Below are 22,837 nucleotides of genomic sequence, written 5' to 3' on the forward strand. Positions count from 1 at the left end.
TGTTTCATACAGCCACGTGACAGTGTCCCATCATGCGATGAGGAGTGCACACCACACCAGGCAGTGATAATGGCAGGGAAGGGGAGCAGGATTTACAGCTCTCTAAACTTCCCCAGTAAAGCCACCACCAGTCAGTTGCAGTGGCAAATAAAATACTCTGACAGAAGAATGATTGAAGTTGACAATGATTCTCCAAACTTCAGCAGAGTTTCCAACACTGTTCACAGTTTTAGTGAATTAATGGCAAGGCAAATAGTATCTGCTCAATTAGTTCTGTGGTCTGGTAAGGCCAGAATGACAATTATAATAGTTTGATGTCAAATCACGTCAGAACAACTGTCTGTTGCCTCTAGACTCCTATTACATGTGTGAAACATGGTACAGTAAACAACCATAGGCTGGTTCTTTGTTAGACCATATTATTACATATCACAGCAGCAACTTCAAGCAGTGCTTTAACTCTAGTCACAACAAAACTCTGTTCAGATTTATTGGCCTAGACAAAGGGGTAGCCACTTCCTCCTGTTCCCCAAAAAAACCAAAACCAACACCGCAGGGCAGAAGCGCAGAGGAAAAGAAAGTTCAGAGTAGCCATAAACATACCAGAGGTGAAATCTTAATACCACTAAAATCCATGGCAGTTTTGCTACTACATTCAGTGAGACCAAAACTTAACTTCATATGTTTGGTTTTCTGTTGCTCAATGAAACTAATAGAAAAGATAGTGGTCATCATTCCTCCCATCCATATGGAAGCCCCTAAGTGGTGGCAGGCCAACAGAAGGGAATCTATTATTAAATTGGGATCAGAAGTGAGTAGAAGTGAAAGCATAAATTTCTCCAATAGTCTGGCCCATTCGCTTTGGAAAAAGTCCCTAAGGCACTGTTTTAACTGACAGCAGCCTTTAAATTGGATGAAACTTAGAGGGAATGGAAAACCAGACCCCTCTCCATCTATATTCTACACATTATGCCTAATGTAAAGGTTTACATTTCCCACTGCTTATTTCCTGTAGATATATTCAAAACACTTACATTTGAACAAATTGTAAAATCTTGCCGTTAGAAATGGGATCCCTCTCTTTTTTGAGAAGACACTGAAATTCCTACAGTGGCTACTACTTAAGATTTCTTACTGTAAAAAAAAACAACCTACTACTTTAACTGCTATGGGTAGGATCCATCTGTCCTGATGAGTCTGTCTAGCCAGGTGGAAGTTGGGTGTCCATTTTCACCAACTGTATAGGCACTCTGTACTAAGGGAAGAAGTTCTGAGACTTCAATGGAATAATTCCTCCTATCCTAAAATAGGCGTCTAAGAGGTGTCATGCCTCATGGAGGGCAATTCAGCCCACTTACTTCGCCCTATTTGCTATAAAGGGAGCACTAACTTTTATCCTCTAAATGGCTAAAATTGTATGAGAAGTATCTCATCCTAAGCCTTTATGTTTAGAGCATAGATGACCCAGCATGTTTTCCCTTAAACTTCTTTTAGAAAATATTTTCTAAGCAATTGTTGTGACTAATCTCATTAACTCTTGGATTCAAGTAACTCATGGATCCAAGTAAGGCTGTGAATATGAGTGCATTATTACCATGTCTAAGAAAAACAGCTGTAATAGTGCAACTAGTTTCCTTTGCAACAGCAACTTATAAATGTTCTGGTGCATAACTCATGACACATGATAGCTCTTGCATCTTATGCTTTATCATGACACACGGATATTTCTAGTTCATTGTATCTGTAAGCATTCACTATGAAAGCCTCAACAGCGCTTGGGGGTATTCTCAAAAATTCCTCAGTTATCTCACAGCACTCAGTTCAGAAAACAGGGTAAGCATGGAAGTCAGCAAGAGACTTTCCAATTTCGTAAGGTCCTCCCAGCCAGTTAGTTTAGACTATTAGTTGTGTGCCTTCAGCAGCTGTTAAGCTTTTGGTTAATAGCTTTTCAATGCTGTCCATTTAGTGCTTCCTTCCTGAACACAAGTATTTTCACTATTTCAAGGCAACAAATATTACAGCCAGATCTCTTTAGAAAGTACATTGCTAGTGGCAAAAAATTCAATGAGTGCCACAGTCTTACAGTTAATAACTTATTTATTTTGCAGCAGTCACTGGTTCTATACATGTACCTCAAAACTTCGTCCCAACCTGCTGTTTCTAATCACTAATGTTAGTGGTATTGCTTTGCTGATACATTCAAAACTTAATTTCAGTCTTCATCTAATTTTATGTGATCGGAACTTGGACTTCCTTCCATAAAATTTCAGACACAAATAATCACAAAATATATCAGGTATATTAGGTATCTCAAAATTATAGTAAAAGACTGTAACCACAAGAGAAGCCCATTCTGCTTGGTGCTATATAGTCTAATAGTGCGTGCCTACATTTCCAGCAAGGCATGACTGTATCATATGAAGGTATACTTAAACATGTAGACTGCAAGCAGTGTAGCACTGAAGCTACAGAACTTGGCACAGACTGCAAAGCCTGCCTGAAAAGCAAATTCAGAAAGTTAATCTGTGCTGAATTCTTTGCTGCTGAATATATACCGACAGCAGTATTTGACTGATGTTTATTAACTTAAGGCTAATTTAAGTACTTCTATGTCAGATGGAGTCATAATGTGATTGCTGTGTAAATATCTTTGTAGTAAGACACGGTACTTTCTCGTGGTTGCCAGAATTAAAGAAAGCTAATGTCATGAGAGGACAGGGATACAGAGAAGCCAGGTGGCTTCCTTAATTTCCTGCTAAAATGTCAAAAATACAAACTGCCTGGCATGAACTACAGTGAATGGGTACAGAAATAGAAAATTTCTAAACTTCAGTCTCTGTATGTTTCAGAAGCAGCAGCTGTGGTTAAGACAGCCCAACATACCTTACTTTCTTTTATCGGCACAGCGTTAACTTCCTGTCAACTTCTTGTCAACTTCACTTCCCAAATTCACCCTCCCATTTCCTCAATCTGAAAAACAACAACAGCAGCAACTCAAAACTTAGCAGAAGCAAGGGTGGCAATAGTACTGATGGATATTTACCCTCCTACCAACTCACTTTAAGGGCTATGAAAGCAAAGCAGTACATCATAGAAGAGTTATTTCTCTAAAAGTTCCACTTACTAATCTTTTCTGTCTACTGCCAATTACAGCTCCCTTCACATATCTGCACTGCTGATTGCATAAGTCACTTGGAAGATGACATCAGTACTTCAGCATCAGAAAGTGGTGGCATTAAGCAATAGCTGACCACTAGGTTCAAATATATACAAGAGGTCTCTGTTATACTGCTGCTGTTATACAGTCCTCTGAATTTCTTATTTCCAATCACAATCTTCTGATACAGTTAACATCAATATAAAGTGGTTAGTTACTCACCTCAATCTGCAGACTGAAGAAGAAAACAAAGACAACAAACTTTTGAATACACGGTCAGTTAAAAAAATGCAGCTTTTGAGGCTCTTTTGCTTCTTGATTTTTTTGTCAAGTCTTTCAACTGACTTAAAAAATGACAACCACTGACACTGTCATGAGACTCTACAGCTGAAATACTAACACCCCATATTTGAAAAAGGAACCATGGAAAAGTAAAACTGAAAAAATTTTAAAGGACTGATTAAAAAGAACTATTTCAACAGGAAGTTCACAAACAGAACTCAGAAGGAAAAGCAAGTAAAAGAGAACAGACAGGAAAAGATCAGAAAGTCATGTTATATAATGTTTTTATTTAACAGTAGGTTGGCTAAATCTAGCACATACAAATCTGAATTTTTCAAGCTTTAAGATTTGAAAAATTCACACTTTTTCCTCAGTACTGTCATGAAATGTCCTTTCAAATTAGTTCGTTCTTCACAGAAATAAGTTGAAAATACATTTTCATGTGTATATCCAATGCTGTTGATGGAGGAACCCAGGAAGAGCAAGCAGAAGTATATCAAATTCCTTTATCAGGCAGAATAGAGGAGTTCAAACAAGTGCGTAGCAAACCCAGTATCCTAAGTACTAGTGAGACTTTGCACTGGTTTCTTGGTTCTCAAGGGTATGACAAACTCTTGGGCAAGTCAAATATAGTGAAAATGTGATATTAATGTCTAAACATACAATTCTAATGTTTAAGCCTAGAAACTAGATGTAAACTTTCCATACAAGGGAGCTGAAATCTAGGAACTCATACTCAAATACTGTTTTCAAAATGCACATAGCAAAGTCCTTCAAAATCTATTACACAATCTGCTTGTAGAGACTCCTCTGTAACGCCACAGTAATTCAGCAGGGTATCAGGAAAGAAAAGACCTTATTTGGTCATTAAAGTTTCAAACTTCCTCCTATTGCCATAGCCTGAATTCCCACTAATTTCTGCTTGGAAGTGGAACAGATTCAAAACCCCTAAAAATCAGTTGTAATAAGGCTCAGCCATGAATGAAGCGGCTGCATTCAACTCCCCCTCTGAAACTCTTGAATTAATCTAACACCAGATGACCAAGTTACATAATTTCAAAATAAATATTGGGTGCTTTTAAGTTATTTCGTTGTTTGAAGTCCTCAGTGGCAGTGGAAGCAGGACAGAAGACAGTGATACTGTTAAGATTAACGTTCCAAAACAATGAACTTACCCCAAAATCCCAAGACTGCTAGAGAAGTTGAGAGCTTTTTAAAATATATTTATGGCTTTGTTGCCTTCTGGTTAGATCTTTCAGGTTTGCACTTCCTGTAACTACAAGTGCTTGAAACTTGCCATCTTAAATATGGGATCTAATATCTAAGTCCAGGAGCCAAAGCTTTAGAAATACACATAATAGTCTGAGATTTGGCACAATGCACACTGTTGCAATTGTCATCACTGCATCTTCTTCCTGCGGGGAACTTCTGTGACTCCACTACCATCCAACAGTGGGTTTCTTCCCAAGTCTATCTAGTCACTGCAACGAAAATGTGTGGGTAGAATGACATCTTTCTTACATTACATAACCAACTGAAACCATAAAAATGCATTCCACAGTATATGAATTAATTTTGACAGAGTCGTCTTCCAATGTCTGCTCTGCAATTTTAACAAACCTTCTGAGGACTTTTAATAGTTCAAGTATGCAATATCCTGCTGAGTACCAGAGAGCCTCATACCTTTCCACCAGCAGCTGGAAGACATCCCTTCCTCTTCTAAGCTCTGTGACACAAGTCTCTACCTGACCCACACATCTTCTGCAGGAGTACTCACTGATGCTCTTTGAATCTGCTGGAGAACTGATTAGTGAGATAACTGAAAAAGAATCAAAGTTCCCCTACCCTTGCTACTTCATCTAAAAGTTGAAAGCTTGCTTAGGTGTAGACACAAGCAAAGAGTATACATACAACAATCTTACAGACATCATGGGTCCAACTAAAAACATGGATCCGCTTCTCTGGGTACTGGAAAAACTTTATCAAAGGGTTTATCTTCACAACTGAAGGCCACAAAACAATTCTGGCTTGGACACAATATCATAGTTTGTCATTTGTTTTTATGCTGTTTGTAGATGAGATCCTACTTCACAGCAGCTAAGAGCAGCCTAAAAGCTAAGCAGAATTTCCTATGATGTGGAGGAGACAGTGAGTAGATGAAGACAGGACTTTAAAATCCTAGACAAGTTCCATAGCCACTACTCTATAATTGAAATGCCATCCTGTACATGAAAATACTGAATCAGACATCTTCTGATTCAGTGGAAAATAGGCTTTTACAAGGTGGTATTTGCCAGAGCATTCCCAAAAATGCGTGTTCTGTATTCTTGCCTGGAGATGACTTTGCTCTATGTATTACACAGTAAAATTGATATAGTGGAGACAAGATATTTTGCAGCAGAACGATTAACAAGTAAGCTACTGAAGACACCTTTTCTTGACAGTCAAGACAAGGCTCCATTACAGGGTACTCCTTGGCCCAAACACACAAACTAAACTGTCTAAAAGCACAGTATAAATTTGTGACATGAATTTACACGTGTGATATAGTTCTTTAGTTTGTTTCACTTTGTTGATGTTTCCAAATCACACTTGGAAGTAGTCTTCATCACTGTTGACTGAGTTTTCTTGCACCCATGTGCACATTACAGTGCCATTCTGCTGTGCACCTGAAATAACCAAGAAGAAAAGTTTTTACCCAGTGCATCAGATGGCTTGTTCTGGTTTCTGGTTTTCTCTTCTTCTTTCACCTTCCTTTATATACTGGAAGTTTGGCTACAACAGAGCTGGTCAGTAGGCTTGGTCTTGCCAATAGCTTCTCAAGCTCAATCCAGCAGATATTGTTGGGTTTCTGAGGAGAAGAACAGTCTCATAACATAGGATGCAGTTTATATTTTAAAGTTATCTGGGAATTTTATCTTAAAAACTATTTGCTGTTGTAAGGACATGGGACACTAATGACGTCCTTGATCTCTCCTCCTTGTTCAGCAGTATATTGTAGTTGTGGGATTTCTTCTCTGTTTTCAAAACTATTATCACAGATGGCACTGACGCTGCAGCCATATTGTGCTTAATGATCATTGCAGGGTGCGCAATTGTAATCTCAGTACCAACAGGATATCATTGTATGGCAGTAACATACCCTATGTATTTATCGATCAGACCTATTCACACAGGTCCTATTCTCAGCTCTTCCTTGGCCAGTGACTTTAAAGTTATGTGACAATCTTCAACTCAGTGCCTCAACTTCCACATTTCACAGTTAATGCTCACTTCTTTTAAAATGCTGATATCCACAAACAACACAGGGTACACTATTGTGGGTGGTCACACACACTGAAAGAAAATAAATTCAGCAGGTACATCTTGTGGGGAAAAATAAGTGGGATTTGTTCCTTCCTTTTCTGATGACATCCTCCTTCATAGCTACATTTTTTCTCCTCCTGCATCCTGTCCATCCCATTTATCTGGTTTCGCATATCCCCACTCTGTACAATAAGGAAAAAAGACCTCAAGAGTTTGATTCTCAGAAGTCTACTTTCACTCATCCAACCCCACTGTTTCTAAAACCTCAGAAGTGAAGAGCTATCAGCACTTCTCTAAGAAAACAGAAGACAACACACAAGATGTCTTCAAGAAGTGAAATCCAATGCTTCAGAAATGAACCACAGCACAGTGTGACTGTTCAAATCCTGGAAACAGAGATTATCAGCCGGTAGCATCTTCTGCAAAAATACACACTGTGCATCTGACAGTGTGAAGTCTACTTTCCTAATAAGCTCAAAAAACTCAACCCAGAAAGACAGGTTGAAATGCTGAAAACTTTAGGTATGGATGAATTTGACACTTTATTCTGGAACAGTCATTAGACAACAAAGAACTCTTAACAAGGAAAAATAACTTTCAGCCAGCACAAGTCTGTGTGCATTCTACAACAGGGTTGCAGTGTTGGTGGATAAGGGAAGAGGAACTGATGTCATCTAGCTGGACTTGTGCACAGCATTTGACACTGTCCTACATGACGTCCTTCTCTCCAGAATGGAGAGACATGCATTTGACGGATTGACCACTCAGTGGATAAGGAATTGGCTGGATGGTCACACTCAAAGAGTTGCGGTCAACAGCTCAATGTTCCAGTGGAGACCAGTGACGAGTGGCATTCCTCAGGAGTTGGTATGGGGACTGGTGCTGTTTAACATCTTTGTTGGTGACATGGACAGCGGGATCGAGTGCACCCTCAGCAAGTGTGCAGACAACACCAAGCTGTGTGGTGTGGTTGACATGCTGGAGGGAAGGGATGCCATCCAGAGGGACCTTGACAGGCTGGAGAGGTGGGCCCGTATGAACCTCAAGTTCAACAAGGCCAAGTGCAAAGTCCTGCACGTGGGTCAGGGCAATCCCAAGCACAACTATAGGCTGAGCGAGGAATAGATTGAGAGCAGCCCTGAGGAGAAGGACTTGGGGGTGTTGGTTGATGTAAAGCTCAACATGAGCCAGCAATGTACGTTTGCAGCCCAGAAAGCCAACCGTAATCCTGGGCTGCATCAAAAGAAGCGTGACCAGCAGGTCGAGGGAGGGGATTGTCCTTTCTACTCCGCTCTTGTGAGACCTCACCTGCAGTACTGCGTCCAGCTCTGAGGGCCCCACTGTAAGACAGACATGGACCTGTTGGAGTGAGTCCAGAGGAGGGCCATGACGATGACCAGAGGGCTGGAGCACCTCTCCTATCAAGACTGGCTAAGAGAGTTGGGGTTGTTCAGCCTGGACAAGAGAAGGCTCTGGGCAGACCTCAGAGCAGCCTTCCAGTACCTGAAGGGGCCTACAAGAAAGCTGGAGAGGGACTGTTTACAAGGGCATGGAGTGACAGGATAAGGGGTAATGGGTTTAAGCTGAAGGAGGGTAGATTTAGATTAGATGTTAGAAAGAAATTCTTCACTGTGAGGGTGGTGAGGCACTGAAACAGGTTGCCCAGAGAGGCTGTGGATGCCCCCTCCCTGGAAGTGGTCAAGGCCAGGTTGCATGGGGATTCGGGCAACCTGGTCTAGTGGAGGGTGTCCCTGCTCATGGCAGGGGGGTTGGAATTAGATGATCTTTGAGGTCCCTTCCAACCCAAACCATTCTGTGATTCCTGCTCCACTTCCAGTCCCCTTGAGAACACCAGGGCCAAAAAGCTGGGAAAGTTAAAACTGTTCCCGCAAGCAACATAAGTTCTCTCTTGGCCTGCTGCCATTACAATAAAAGGCAACCTATTACAACCAGCTTTAGTCAGCTACAGCATAGGCTTTTAGAGCTGAAAGAGTCATCTCAGGCCTCTGAAATCAATGGAGAAAACAGACATTTAACGAGTGATTCATCTGGTTTATTTTAGACAGTGACATTGGGATGAGATAAATTGTGCTGCAAAATGAAAAAAACAAGCCCAAGAAATGCCTATTTCCCTCCATACACAATAAATGAAGTCCAGACGAGGAATTGTCTGGATTTGGTAAGATGAATCCCACCCAATAAGCCTGTGGCATACATTCACTCCTCTCAGAGACCTTTTGTTATAGCTGTTACAGTTCCCATCATTTCCAGACTACTGGGCCACCAGAGTACCTCTGTGATGAGCTCTAGATGGACAGTGGAATCACAGATATTCAAAGCTATCAGATCCTACTGTGTGGACTGACATGGATCTGGAGGGTACGCCTTACCATGTAGAATACTCTACACTGTAAATGGGAAAGAAATAGATCAGAGAAGCTCTCTTTTCTAAATTGGGAACATGAACTCCCTCCCATTGCAGAGTGTTATAACAAAACCCGAAAGAGTGAAAACTGCATGAATATATGCTACAATTTTCAAAGGAAAAAAAAGATACTAAGCTGCATTCTTGATCAGAAAATCAAAATACTAGCAACCCAGAATCCACAACACAGCATGAAAAATAATCTCCTTTAGTTGAAGACCTACATCATCTTCCTCACTCTCTTCTATAGCAGTACTGAATACCAATGGAGGAGAGTATCAGCTATGAATCTTCCTACTCAGAAGCAGCTAGAGATGCAAAGGCCCGCATTTTGCACTACCCATATTGTAAATTAGGCTTGATAAAGGTCTATTTTCTGAAAATCCACCTTTATGTTATTTTGTATTAGATGGAAATTCCCAAAAATTAATTGCTAAAACAATTTCTACATGTGTGATAGCAAAAACAATCACTGTCCGGTTAGTGCATACTATCACAATGCTCTTTTTTATGCTCCCTCAAACAATTGGTACATATGACAGACAGAACTGGCATATCTCTGACTTCAACAGTTAGTACAAACACCTTATTTCTCCACCTGAACGAGTCCACAGGGGAGATGATAGTTGCAGAGGTTATGTAGTATACAACATGTGGCATTCACCACCAGAACCATTTCAGCTGTAGAAAACCAGACTTCGCATTAGACATTATTATTCTTAGGTGTTCACTCACTCTAGGCCTCTGCTTATAGATCAAAGCCTTTCCCATCCTACAACAGACAGGATTACTCCACTTATAGTACAGCTTTGCTATTTTATAGATGGCTTTGAGTACCATGCTCAGTTTGGGGCTCTCCATCACAAGACATCCATCAATGTGCTGGAGTGAGTCCAGCAGAAGGCTACCAAGTTGATTGGGAGCTGAAGCACATGATGTACATAGAGAGGATGGAAGAACTGGGTTTGTCCATTCTTTAGGAGAGAAGACTTAGAGGAGACCCAGACTGCTGTCTACAACTACCTCACTGGAGGATACAAGGAAGATGGAGCCAGATTCTTCTCAGAAATGCACAGCAACAGAACAAGAGGCAATAGACATAATAGCTGAACAGAGGAAGTTCCAAGTAGATACAAAAATGCAGTCAAAAACCTGGTTGCCCAGAGGGGTTGTAGAATCTATGTCCTTGAAGGTGCTCAAGACTCAAGCAGACAGGGCCCTGAGAAACCTGATTCTGTTGAACCTGCTTTGTGCAAGGGATAGGTGGCCTCCAGAGGTCAATTCCAACCTAAATAATTTTATGATTCTATGATGGGAATGGGAAAAGGTGTGGACAATACTAAATACAGCCTTGAGGAAGCAGTTTCTGTGGCTTTAATGCACAGCTCCCTCAGTTCTTGAAGGATACTTGCTCAATATTCAAAAGCAGTCTCACCTAGGTGCATGCCAAATAACAGCACGTTAATATAGTTGGCTCTACGTAGGCACCTCTGACTGCCCACAAACAAACCCCATCACCCTTCACAGCAAGCGATGACACAGCTGTCCTAAGGACAAGGAACCATCTTATCTGCACAGACAACTGAATTAGCCAGGCACACAGCCCACCCACGCAGCAGTAAGGACACTCTTGAATGAGCTTTAAAACTCCAGCACTACCCGATATTTTTCCTGCTGGAGAATCAGCTGTTTTCATGTGTCCCCAGATTCAGCAATAACGACGCCCTAACAAGAGCAGAATGAATAGTTAGCACATTTGGCTTCAAGATGAGTACTGCACAGCATTACAGACACAGTTACCAAGATCCTCTTACATGCTACATATATTTTGCCAATACAATCTGAAGCCATGAAGAAATATACTGCCAACAGAAGCAGCCAAATGTGAATGCATTCTGCCAAAAGAACTTGCTAGCTGCATTATGCCAACAGACTGTTTGCCAGCTAGGTCTCCTCATGCAGAAAAGGCCACGGATTTCCACTGTCTTTCAGACTGTCTGTCAGATTCCAGTATTAAATGGATGGATTAACCTTTTGCCACCAAAAAGGTGACACTGGTTATCTTCACAACTGTTTTCAGTCACTAGTCAATACTAGTCAACATGTCAATTTACACCATCATCTGTACTGAAACATGTAAATACAAGGCTGCAAATATCTGGGAGTTCCTAATGAGATAATGTTAAACTCCATAAATGTAGCCTTACTTGAGAGGTCTGTGAGGTTTCATATGCTGCTACAGACATTACATGCTTACTACTCTAGCATGTACACCAAGTAGACACCATACTGAAGTAGCTTTACAGGCTGTGCATTAGTACAAATCCAAAGGACAGATATAATGTGCTACCAAAAATGTAAGCCATCATTTACGTTTCACACTAGGATTTTGCCTTGTGCAGTCCCAACAATAAAACTGCTTTGCTGGAAAACTAAGTGGTGATTCAGAGTATTTGAAAGTTCTCTGAAAAGATGCTTTTGTTGCTGTTTACTAATGCATTGAATAAGGAACTTTGTGGGAATGTACTGATTCTGATTTAAGTTTTTTGGACAGTTTGAAAGTCTACCCAGAGAAAAAGAAGGGGCATAACCTAAGCACAATCTGGTGCTGAACCACATAAAAGATTCAGATGAGGCATCTGATTTGCCATTTTTCTACAACATTTAATGCTCAACATTTATCAGAAATGTTTTGTGTCTTCAGCTTCTTCTGTCTTCAAGAGAAAAGCTAAACATTAGAAAGTACTTTAAATTTTTAGTTTATTAAGAAGGACTTCATTAATGAAAAGGTATGGGAGAGAAGATGTAACTGCTGTCAAACCAACAAGTTAGCACAAGGAAGCTACAGTTACCCTGGAATCCTCCCTATAGAAATTATAGTGCAGTGATGAACCTGTAACAATTTTGGCCGCACCGCCTTTAACATACTCATAGCCAGACATCTACAGCAAAACAAACCACCAACCAATCAACCAAACCAAACCTTCTGTCAAATGAAATACTCTAGCAGATCATCTTCACCTCCTCAGGAGAGGATGAGAGAGATGAAGTACAGGACAGATGTGTAAGCAGATTACCCAAGGGACTACAGGACGGCACTCAAATACTGTGATGATGTACATAGACTAAAATGTGGGCTCTGCTGAAATAACAGAAGAGCCAATGCCTGCCTTCAGGTAGCAATGGGGTTTGTATGCAAAGAGAAATAAGAAACCAATTATAGATGCCATTTCTTAGGCCTATATTGGATACAAGCAAAATTTCCATGATGTCCACCAGAAATACTGTAACAACGTCATAGAAAACTTGACCTTGCAAGCCACATGAGCAAAATTAATCATTTCTTCTCTGTGGTAAACACTATACACTATTTACAATTAGCATTAATATAGATTTATGAGAACTTCCGGTATCCTGTAAAATTGATACTGGGCAGACATATTCAATAGTGAAACGGTTCCATCCAGCTGAGTTACAGTTAATGATTCCCACTGCAATGAGCTCCACTTAGATGTTATCTGTTCAGGATCCTAAAGCTAGGAAAGTTCTCGCCTTCCCAGATCTGTTCTGAATTAGATCCCATCAGTAACTAAATTAAGGTGATCAAGACCATTAGGAAGAAAAAAACGGACATGAAAACTACTGCTGACTTAGAGAAACTACAGTCTACCACCTCTAAGGCAAGATGTTTCAGGAATCCATTTTCATAATGTGGCAAAAGAAATTCCGCTCATTTTAAGAGAAAGTCTGAAAGAACGTATTTCCAGGGTGCACTGGCTGAGGCTAAAAATGAGATGGATTTCCTAGGGTAGCAAGCTTGTCAAAAAATAGGGTGAATCTCATGATTGCCTTGAAGCCATTCAATAACTGGTGAGGAAACATGAGGTGTCCATCATCAAACTGCCCAGAGACCATTTACACATACTAAATTTCTGAAGGTAACAATATACTCTCTAGCCCTGAAAGATGAATTCATTCCCGGAAAATCTATTCTAATTTTTAAAGAGATAATTCAAACTTAATAAGGAAATTTACCAAATACCATTTGCCTTCTGCAGGTCTTAGTTCTTTGAGAGCCATCAGCATCAGAAAACAAACCTTAAGTTTCTCTCCAAGTTTCAAGTTGTAACAAACTAGCATTTTGAAGAACGCTTTCTATTCCTATCATTCAATATCCTTTTAAATGTTTGTACAGATTATTAGGCAAACACTTGCACATGTCCTAGGTAATTAGCAAGTATGTTTATAGAAATATTATATTTAAAATGTAAATAGAATCATGTTTATCATTTAAAGCCTTTCAGAAATCCTCTTTAACCACTTCATTTTACAAGTTAGTGAAAGTTTTGCTTTCAACTTTAATGGTTACAGGATTGGCTCATCCCAACATGAGTTAAGACATCCATCTTTTAAGGGATCTGTTAGAGATGCACACATACTCAGTAATACCTGCACCTTCACTGAAATAATTTTCCTTTAAAAAGCAGTTACCACACAGTCATATGGAGCACATAAAAATACCATCAAAGTAAGCACAATGTCAGCCAACCCTCTGACTCTGCAAATCTTTGAGCTTTGGTGTAGCTCTGGTTGAAAAATGTAGCTATTCAAGTTTTGTGTTGTTTAGATCAATAGAGATGGATATTCTTCCCCCCTACTTATTCCTCCCACTTTAACACTGTTGTGAGGAGGTATTTCTGATATCCACCTACACCAGACAGAATCTGGTCTACAGCCCTTTAAAATCTCAGTACTCCAAAACACATTTTCAGATAACCATCATAGAAAAATCTTTTTGCAATATATGCTGTTCATGGTTTTCCTATGCCCCAGCAACCGGTGAGTTCTGAAAATCACCATTCTAACTAGTATTTCTAGGACATCTCAGATTTCAGGATAAATGCTAAGATCACACTCCAGCCATGTCTAGCTATAGGCTAACTAGGTAACACATGAGTTCAGCTATGAATTCAGATATTTTTGTTTATTGAGCTTATTGCTTTAAAACAGGTGGTTCAAACTAAAGAATTAACAGAATGACTCAGTGGAGTAGAATTAAATTAGATCAATTGAAAAGATAGTATTCCTGTGGTACATACCACACAAAAAATAAACATTTTATCACTTAAATGTTAGCAATGACTAGGATATTAAATTGAAGGTAAACTATAACTGTTCTTTTGGCTGCAGGAAGTAGTTTTCCCATTATGCCCTTATTAAACTGCAAATAGGAAATGCAGGATGGATGGGAGAAGGGTATTTTGAAGACTTCTTGGGGTTAATGTTACTTTAAAGATCCACCTCCTCTGAAATACTATTTAGAGCACAAACCAAGCAAGTGCAGGTTAAGTAAGATTGAGACCACTAGTGTGGTATTCCTTCAGCGCGTCTTCTGGCTTGGGGATGGGAGTATAGTGATGGCTTGGGTAAATCTTGGTGGATGTTTCTTTGCTGAAACTGTAAGTCCTATTAGCATTGTCTTGAGTAGACAGCTCTTAAACTAAGCTAAGCTTATCTTTTGGGTAATTATCTCCCCCCCCCCCCCCTTGAGTAGTGGTATTTCTGGGACAGTGATGGTTTGCTATTACTTCTCATGCCTCTGGTTACTGAGACAGGCTAAGGGCTAACTCTGGCTTAAAGAATGTTTTATGGGCTGTTCTGTGAGTGCAGACCGCAAACTTTCTCAGAGTCTACAGGCTTCCTCTCTTGTTTTAAGCTTTTCAGGGAAGTGGCATGTTATAATAAATGTCAACTAAAAGCCTGTTCAGGCCTCAAGAAATCAAGTTCAGGATGACATAATCTGAGCATCTGAACAGCCTGAAGTGGATTTGTAAGCATTTTTTTTCCTCCTCTTAGGAGGAGTGTCTGAGACTGGCTTTTCATCCAGCATTAAGTACCTCAGCTGGAAGGACCTATTTTTACTGAAGAATAATCTGGATGTCTGAGAACCACTAATTTTTTTTTTCTTCCCGAGCTTTAAAAACAGTATCTATGTAAATTTCATTAAAACTGCATGTGTTAAAAAAAACCCACTTATAAAGTCATTTGAGAAGCTGTTCTTCTTAAAATACAATAGAGTAAGCTTGAAACGTTGTTCAAATTATACAGGAAGACTGTTTTAAAATGGCATACTGCATACAGCTGTGCTTCTTTAATTTTGCTTTGGAAAGATAAACAGTGGTGTTAACACCAGTTCATGCCTTGTAGTATGGCATTTGAAACTGGCAGCACTAGGTTCTCTAAAAAGCCAAGCTCTATTTTGCTAATTAAAATGCTTTGGTAAAACTTAAAAAGTTTGGATCATCTACTAACTTTGATCGTTTCTGAGAGAAAAGGATGAAATATGCTTATTGTAGGATAATTACATTCTCTTTAATTAAGATACTACTTTATTTCATGTTCTCTTAGAATACTATCATTATTGCTTCTTCATACAGGCACAAATGCATGCTTAAAAACTTAAACCTGGAAACCTGACTTTAGCATCATCAGTAGATCACAGTTAATACAGGAGTACAAGACACTCATACCCTAAGGCTGTTTTTGAACTGCCTGCAGAATCAAATATAACTCTGCATTATTGGTCTACTCCCTTTGACCTCACTACAATCATTCCCTCTTATCATGCGATTTCTCTTCCTGTGATTTAAATATCCAGGAATCCTGTTTCCAAAAGTCAGCTTTATCCACTGGACAGATAGAGCACTCTTATGATGCAAATGGTAGCACTGACAGCATACAAAAATAGCTGGGAAAGGGCATTGATTTTTTATTTTTCACCACATTCAACTGCTAGAAACAGCCCAATACCAGTACCAGTGATTAACTTTCTGTATATACTAAAAGTAACTTGCTGAAACCTTAATATAAAATTTTATTAATGATCTATTCTATATATTTCTATATCCACAACTTTAAAGGCAACAATTGTCGGCGTACAAGATGTTGTGCAAAGTACACTACATAATTTGTGGAATCAGTCTGTTCAGTTCTTGCTCTGAAATCAAAAGGATCTTTACTTTTATCTTTACCAGAGTTTTATTTCTGGTTGCCACATCTCTCCTCCCCTCACTGCTTTCCTTATGTTATTTCACTTTGTGTAAGTGCTATTAACAGTCATTTCTTGGCAACTTACTGAAACTCTTTGCAATCTTAACTTTAGTTAAGGCCTTTGACACTCTCTTTAACATCCTCATAGACAAGCTGACAATATAGGGGTTAGATCAGCGGACAGTGAGGTGGACTGGAAACAATAAAGGCCAAGCCAAGAGGGTTGTGAACAGCGGCACAAATTCCAGCTGGAGGCAAGTCACGGGTGGCCTACCCCAGGAGTCAATACTGGGGCCAGAACTAACACTCTCATTAATGACTTGTATGAAGGGACAGAGTGCACCCTCAGCAAGTTCACAGATAATGCAAAACTGGATGGAGTGGCTAATACACCAGATGGGTGCACTGCTTTCCAGAGGAACCTTGACAGCGATGAGAAATAGGCAGAGAAAAACCTCATGAAGTTTAACAAAGGGAAGTGCAAAGTCCCGCACCTGGGCATGAAGAATCCCAGGCTCCAGTACACGCTGGGGGCCAACCAGCTGGAAAGCAGGTCTGCAGAGAAGGTCTTTCCAACCAATATGTTGACCATGAGCCAGCAACGTGCCCTTGCAGCAAGGAAGGCCAAGAGCCTCCTGGGCTGCATGAGGAACAGCACTGCCAACGGGTCAAGGGAGGTGATCCTTCCCCTCTATTCAGCCCTGGTAAGACACAGCTAAAGTGCTGGGTCCACTGTTGGGTTCCCCAGTGCAAGACAAAGACTTACTGGAGTAAGCCCAGCAAAGGGCAACTTAAATGATTAAGGTGCTGGAACATTTGAGATAAGAGGAGAGGCTGAGAGAGCTGTAAGTGTTCAGCCTGGAGACTGAAAGTCTCATGGAGATCCTACCCGTGTGTATAAAAACCTGACAGGAGGGAATGAAGAAGAGGGAGCCAGACTCTTCTCAGTGTTACCCAGTGACAGTGTAAGAGGCAATGGGCACAAATTAAAACACATGAAATTCCATCATTTTTTCATTCTGTGAGGGTGATCAAACCATGGACCAGGTTGCCAAGAGAGGTTGTGGAGTATCCATCCTTGGACTTATTCAAAACACAACTGGACATGGCAACCTGCTCTAGCTGATCCTGCTTGAGCAGGGATTGGACTAGACGATCCCCAGAGGTTCCTTCCAACCTCAGGCATTCTGTCAATTCTAAACCAGAGATATTGCTAACATTTTCATTACCATTTCTCCCTGTAAAATCTACATGGGAATGGGATGAAAAAGAATCACCTCAATCTCCAGGTTGTTGTCTTCTCAATGTTAAAGTGTTGCTTTCTTAAACTACTCAGTCCTAAATGAAGTTAGGGCTCCCATTCTCACACCTCCTACTTGAAGGTTAGGTGGTGTCAACGCCAGATTAAGTTGACCATGTTTTGGGCCTAGTAAATGGCTTAGGACCAGAGAGCATAAGTATCGAGCAACCTTTTTTTAGTTATTAAAGGATGTGAGTTCTTAGTAATAGACTAACCGCAAACCGCAAGTAGGATGTAACACTTGTTGTTGTTAAGCAACCATCAGCTGTTAAGTTAAAAGGATATTAGTATGCTAAATTACGCTTAAGGGAGTTTAGTTGTTGGTTAGAGATAACATTATGGTAGTTATAAGGAACACCTTAAGTGTATAAACATGCTTAAGGGAGTTCAGTTATAATACATACTTTAAGCAAGTTGAGGGGCATGTATGTTATGATTGTCTTGTAGCACTAAGCGTGTGGCAAAGTGTATATAAACCGTGAAGACTGTACACTCCAGTGAGCCTAGGGTCTCACCCCAAGGTTCCACTCTTTCTCTGCTGCCCTCTTGGAGTAGGTGGACTCCCGGACAAGTCTTTGACTTGGGCTACAGGTTATGACTCTCCACTAGGGAATTGAAAGACTGAGTGCTAGCCTTAAGGGAACATAAACCTAGCTCTCCCGGAGCCGCTCCATCGGCTTCGTTAACCTAGCCTATGCCATCATAACACTACTTTGGTGAGAGGTCACCATTATTTGTGATTTGGCTTGTGCTGTTATTTGTTTTTGTAACACTACTTAGGTGACAAAACCGATTTGGGTCACCATTATTTGTGATTTGGCTTGTATAATTGCTTATGTGATCTTCGAGAACTGTCACAGCTAAGATTTATTTTGCTTTTGCTTGTTTGTTGTTCTGTGTGTGTGAATAAAGAACCCACAACTTGGTATCCTGCTTTCAAGCCTCCTGATTTAAAGGAGAGGGGTTTGAGGTGTTGTATCACCAACTCCCCTTTTGAATGTCGTCATCAGAATGATATCTGGCGGTGACAGGTGGTTTTAAAAACCTTACTTTATTTTAGCCTAGTTCACACCCACATGTTCTTATCCCCATGTTGTTTTTCAGCCTATTTTCCCCTCCCATATATTTATAGAGATGTGGGCTTATTTAGTGCATGAAAACAAAGCTTTTACGGGCTCTGCTGTCCTTTCCTGTGATCACCCTCATAGCCTTTCCCTGCACCTGTTCTGGGTTTAATTCATCTGTCATGAACATGAAAGAAGAATGGTACACATTATTCCTCAAAAAAATTATATTAATGCCTTCCTCTCTGTTCTGTCTTTTGTAAACATTTTCCTCACTCTTTGTAGGTAACAGATCATTTGATTGCTCCTGCCAGACTAAATTGGAGAAATTAATACAATAGAAGACTTAGGTGCTTACCTGGACTGTGCTTACAGGCCATACTACTGTGGGTAACAGATGCGAGGCACCTTTCTGCATCTTCATCACAATCATAGGGCTATGACATGCTGGCTACAGCCTTTTCATTAAGATCTTGCTTCCAGGCAAAAATCAATTGAACTCTTTTTATTATAGTTGTATTTCCACCCATGTGCATTCTCTGAAGCTGCAGACTGCTTTTCTCAGGAAATCTTCAGCAGCCTCTGTAAGATGTCCTAAGAAGTACAAAGATCTTAGTCATGAGAGGATCTGACTCCAGTTAGTCCAGCACATAACAAGCTACTCAGCAGAGAGTAGGTGGGTTTGGCTTTCTTTAAACAAACAGTATACCTGCATTTTAAATCAGGCCTATGAGAAAATTTTTCAAACTTGTTCTCTGCTTGTACCTAGTTCTCTGTAAATACAAAAAGATAAAGTCTAGATTAGAATTTTCAAAAGTAGCAGAAGTGACTTAGGCTTATCAGTCACTTAAGAAAATGTGACTTCGGAGCTTTGAAATTTCCATTCTAAGTTTGTAAATTAGAGAAGACACTGAAATAGAGCTTCAGCAGTACAGCAGACCATTTGATAAGCCAAAAATAGCCATTAGCAAAGCAAATATAACTCTAAAGAGATGTAATCTATTTAGAAGAACTTTGGAAGCTAGAAGGTGATGGAAGGAGGGGAAAAGCTAATGCAGAGATCACTTATAACTTATGATGTAAATGAAATATGATCCCATGGCATCTTGAAGCTTGGGATATATTTGTTCATGAGATAGAAGCTCATCATCTTCTATACAGAGTTAGGACAACCTTGTAATATTACAATTTTTTTGCGCACCCACCCTCCCTAAAACTTTGAAAGAGCGTGGGGTAAGAGAGTTATAAAACAAAGTGGGAGAAATTACTCTCCTATAATGAGAAATCCACTGGCAGTTTTGCGCTCTTTACTCCTATTTGCTGTTACATTGTTTTCAATAAGACTTTGTTTCTGTCCTGACATTTGTGCCATTACAGCCATTAATATGTGAAAGCCTGTTTTCAAACCCCTATCACTATCATTCCTCCTATATTCCATTTATTGGAGTAAATATACTATATGAAGAGTGGAGGGAGGTGATATTTTTTGTTGGAAAGTAATAGTCTACAGAACTAAAATAAGCTGAAAAATAATTCCCATTTTCTGTCTTTTGTAACCACAATTCCACCCCCAAATATTTTGCTACTTAGAGTGATTATGTATGTTCACAGGAAGGACACAAATGGCAATCCAATATTAGGTAGACTTACTGTAGCTAAAATTAGAGTAAATATCAGTTCACTGAGAACCTACCCTCGATTCATTAGCAAATCTTATCCTCAGTATCTTGATATATATACACTGCTACACGTTCTGCTAGTTCTCAGCAAAAGGGATTTGCCTCCTTTCACACGTATGATTTTTTCATTGGTACTCCATATGAATACAGTCACTCTAAAGAAAGGGACGCTTACCCTTTGCTTGAGATTATATTTTTAGAGTGTCAGTTATAAAGATACACTAAAGCAGTAGCTCCCTTTTACTTGATAATAAACATAGCCCAACAGCTGAAAAGATACACTTACAATCTTCCACCAGAATCCTCCCAAGCCCTTACTGCTAAGAAAAACAAGTGGGCCACTGCAGCATGTCCCAGAACTATTTTGGTACTGGGGGAAGTGCAAGTTCCAAAGCAGTGTGGAAAAATGCCCTGCCAGCTGCTCCCCTCTCATACGAACGTAGGCTTAAGTGTCTTCCCTGATCAACTAGCAGATGAAAGAACTTTCAGTTAAGTTGCTTCTACATCATTAGTGCCACATCCAGAGAGATTTTTAGGTGTCTGAAGGCTCAAAGGTTTAAATGAATTGCTAGAAGCTAATCAAGCATCACACCTCAGCTGACCTACAGTAATTGGCTGTGCAAGTCAACAAAAAAAATGCCATGTAACTCACAGCAGCTCAGCTCCCTTGGCTACGGAGTACACTCACTCCAATTACTTGTACCTGCCACGTATTAAGAGAACAGAGCATACAGACCTATTGAGGCACAGTAACTCGTTACCTCATACCAACTGTCTCTGTTCTGAGTAACATTTGTATTTATAAATATAAATCTGCTTTCAAAGCTCTGGCACCTGAAAAGCCATTGGTGCTTTAACTCTCACCAGTGAAGTTAGTCGAGTGCCAGACGTGCTACTGCTCTGCATGCCAAGAGCTTGGTTTAGCTGAGCGTTCAAGGACCCATCTCATCCCTGCTGATCACGAGCTATCAAGCCTGCGCTTTGTCTGCTGATCAACCCAACAGACAAGCTTGTACTACAAATGCCACACCAAGACCAGATTAAAACACTGGGTTAAACACAATTTCACTTAGAAGCAGAAGGTGGCATCCCCCGCTTTTTACGTGGCTCTCTAGAAGCTGGCATACTCAGGAAGTAAGAGACTACTCAGCTGAGGGGATTCAAGCCCAAATTCTTACATTGTTCTTGGAAGCATGAGGGCATTGGCCTTTTTAAAAGGGATTTATAATGGAGATCATGCTTCTAAAGAAAAGTTTAAAAATGTGAGTCAAAACCTTGGGAAGCAACAGAAGGTGTGTGTGGATTTCTTCCAAATCTCATGAGCTCCTGGAACCTGATTCATATACGTGGCATTAATGACAATAATAAGTGCAATAATGACCATAATAATAGCTGACACAAAGCATGCTGAAACTAGTTTACTCTGGAGATGAAAAAGACAAAAAAAAAATAGTTGGATAGTCTATATGAACTGCATATAAACACAACTTCTTGGTTGAGCTGAGACCAAAAGCCAGCCAGACATGGTCTGACTGCTGGTGCTGCAACATTAATGCTTCCCTGTCAAGAAAGCCGTCGTAAGATCAAGCAAGTAGTCATAAGATGCAACATCCCCTCTTCCATCTTGACTGTTTTGTTTCTTCAAATTAATCCTTTTCATTATTAGTATCTCCTCTTTCTTCAGACTGAGTTCCAGGCTATTTGTAAGTTGCAGTAGGGCTGAAGCTGACTTACACCAACACTCATGAGCTATAAGAGAAGTGACTTTGCAGAGGCTCCAATTACCACATAGTACCAGGATACTACTGCCCAGGTTTGTACAGCTGAACCCAAATTCAATGCTCTTGTAAGTTCAGTGCTGTGGCCTAGGCTAGATCAATATTTGCAAAGCAGTATCTATACATGTTGCTATCACACCTTTAACTGCAATGTAGATACAGTCACAGGTAGTGGTCATTAGTGCTCTGAACTAACACAGACACCAAAATTGGCAATTTGCCTTCTCAACTATTTGAGACACTAAATTCTTGTGAGTGGGCTAGGTTTTATTAGAAACTATGGATCACAGTTGGAAGGACATTGCAAAGGTAAATGACATGACAAAGCAGAGAAGCAGACCGGGAATTAAATCTATCTCAGTGCCAACTGAGCCAAATTTCCAAGGCACACTCAAGACTGCTATTTCAAAATTAAGAGATGCTAGACATTTGCTGTACTACATTTTGATTGCCTAACCTAATGCTCTCATGAACTCAAATTATACTGAAATTTGAGGGGAAGCAGTTAAGCCATGAGAAACTTCTATTAGTCTGCCAAGATAAATTTTCCCTTTTGATGCACACAACAGTCTTGACCTTTTTCTGAAAGCAATATATTGCATCATAGCAATGTGTAATTTTACTTTGCAATACAGTTATATATTTAAGGTAAACTATAACATATTATACACACATGCAGCCCCACTGAGAAACCGTTTTCAAAAAACCCCCAACTTTGGTGATCCAAGCATCCAGGAGAGAAACAAGGCTAACAAAACACTAAAACTTAGAAGTGTCTTACAATTTCTGGGATTTT

At 40.0% G+C, this 22,837-nt stretch overlaps 1 long non-coding RNA gene across 1 annotated transcript; it reads right to left on the reverse strand.

Annotated features, from left to right (window-relative positions):
• Positions 1 to 4,523: 4,523 nt before the first annotated feature.
• On the reverse strand, positions 4,524 to 19,359 carry LOC129204036 (uncharacterized). The gene is made up of 3 exons (XR_008576256.1): positions 19,294 to 19,359; positions 18,943 to 19,178; positions 4,524 to 6,290 (listed from the first exon to the last, which is right to left on the reverse strand). It is a non-coding gene; the product is annotated as an uncharacterized LOC129204036 (long non-coding RNA).
• Between the last annotated feature and the right edge of the window lie 3,478 nt (positions 19,360 to 22,837).

This window comes from Grus americana, chromosome 1 (genome assembly GCF_028858705.1).
Source record: "Grus americana isolate bGruAme1 chromosome 1, bGruAme1.mat, whole genome shotgun sequence".
Lineage (NCBI taxonomy): Eukaryota > Metazoa > Chordata > Aves > Gruiformes > Gruidae > Grus > Grus americana.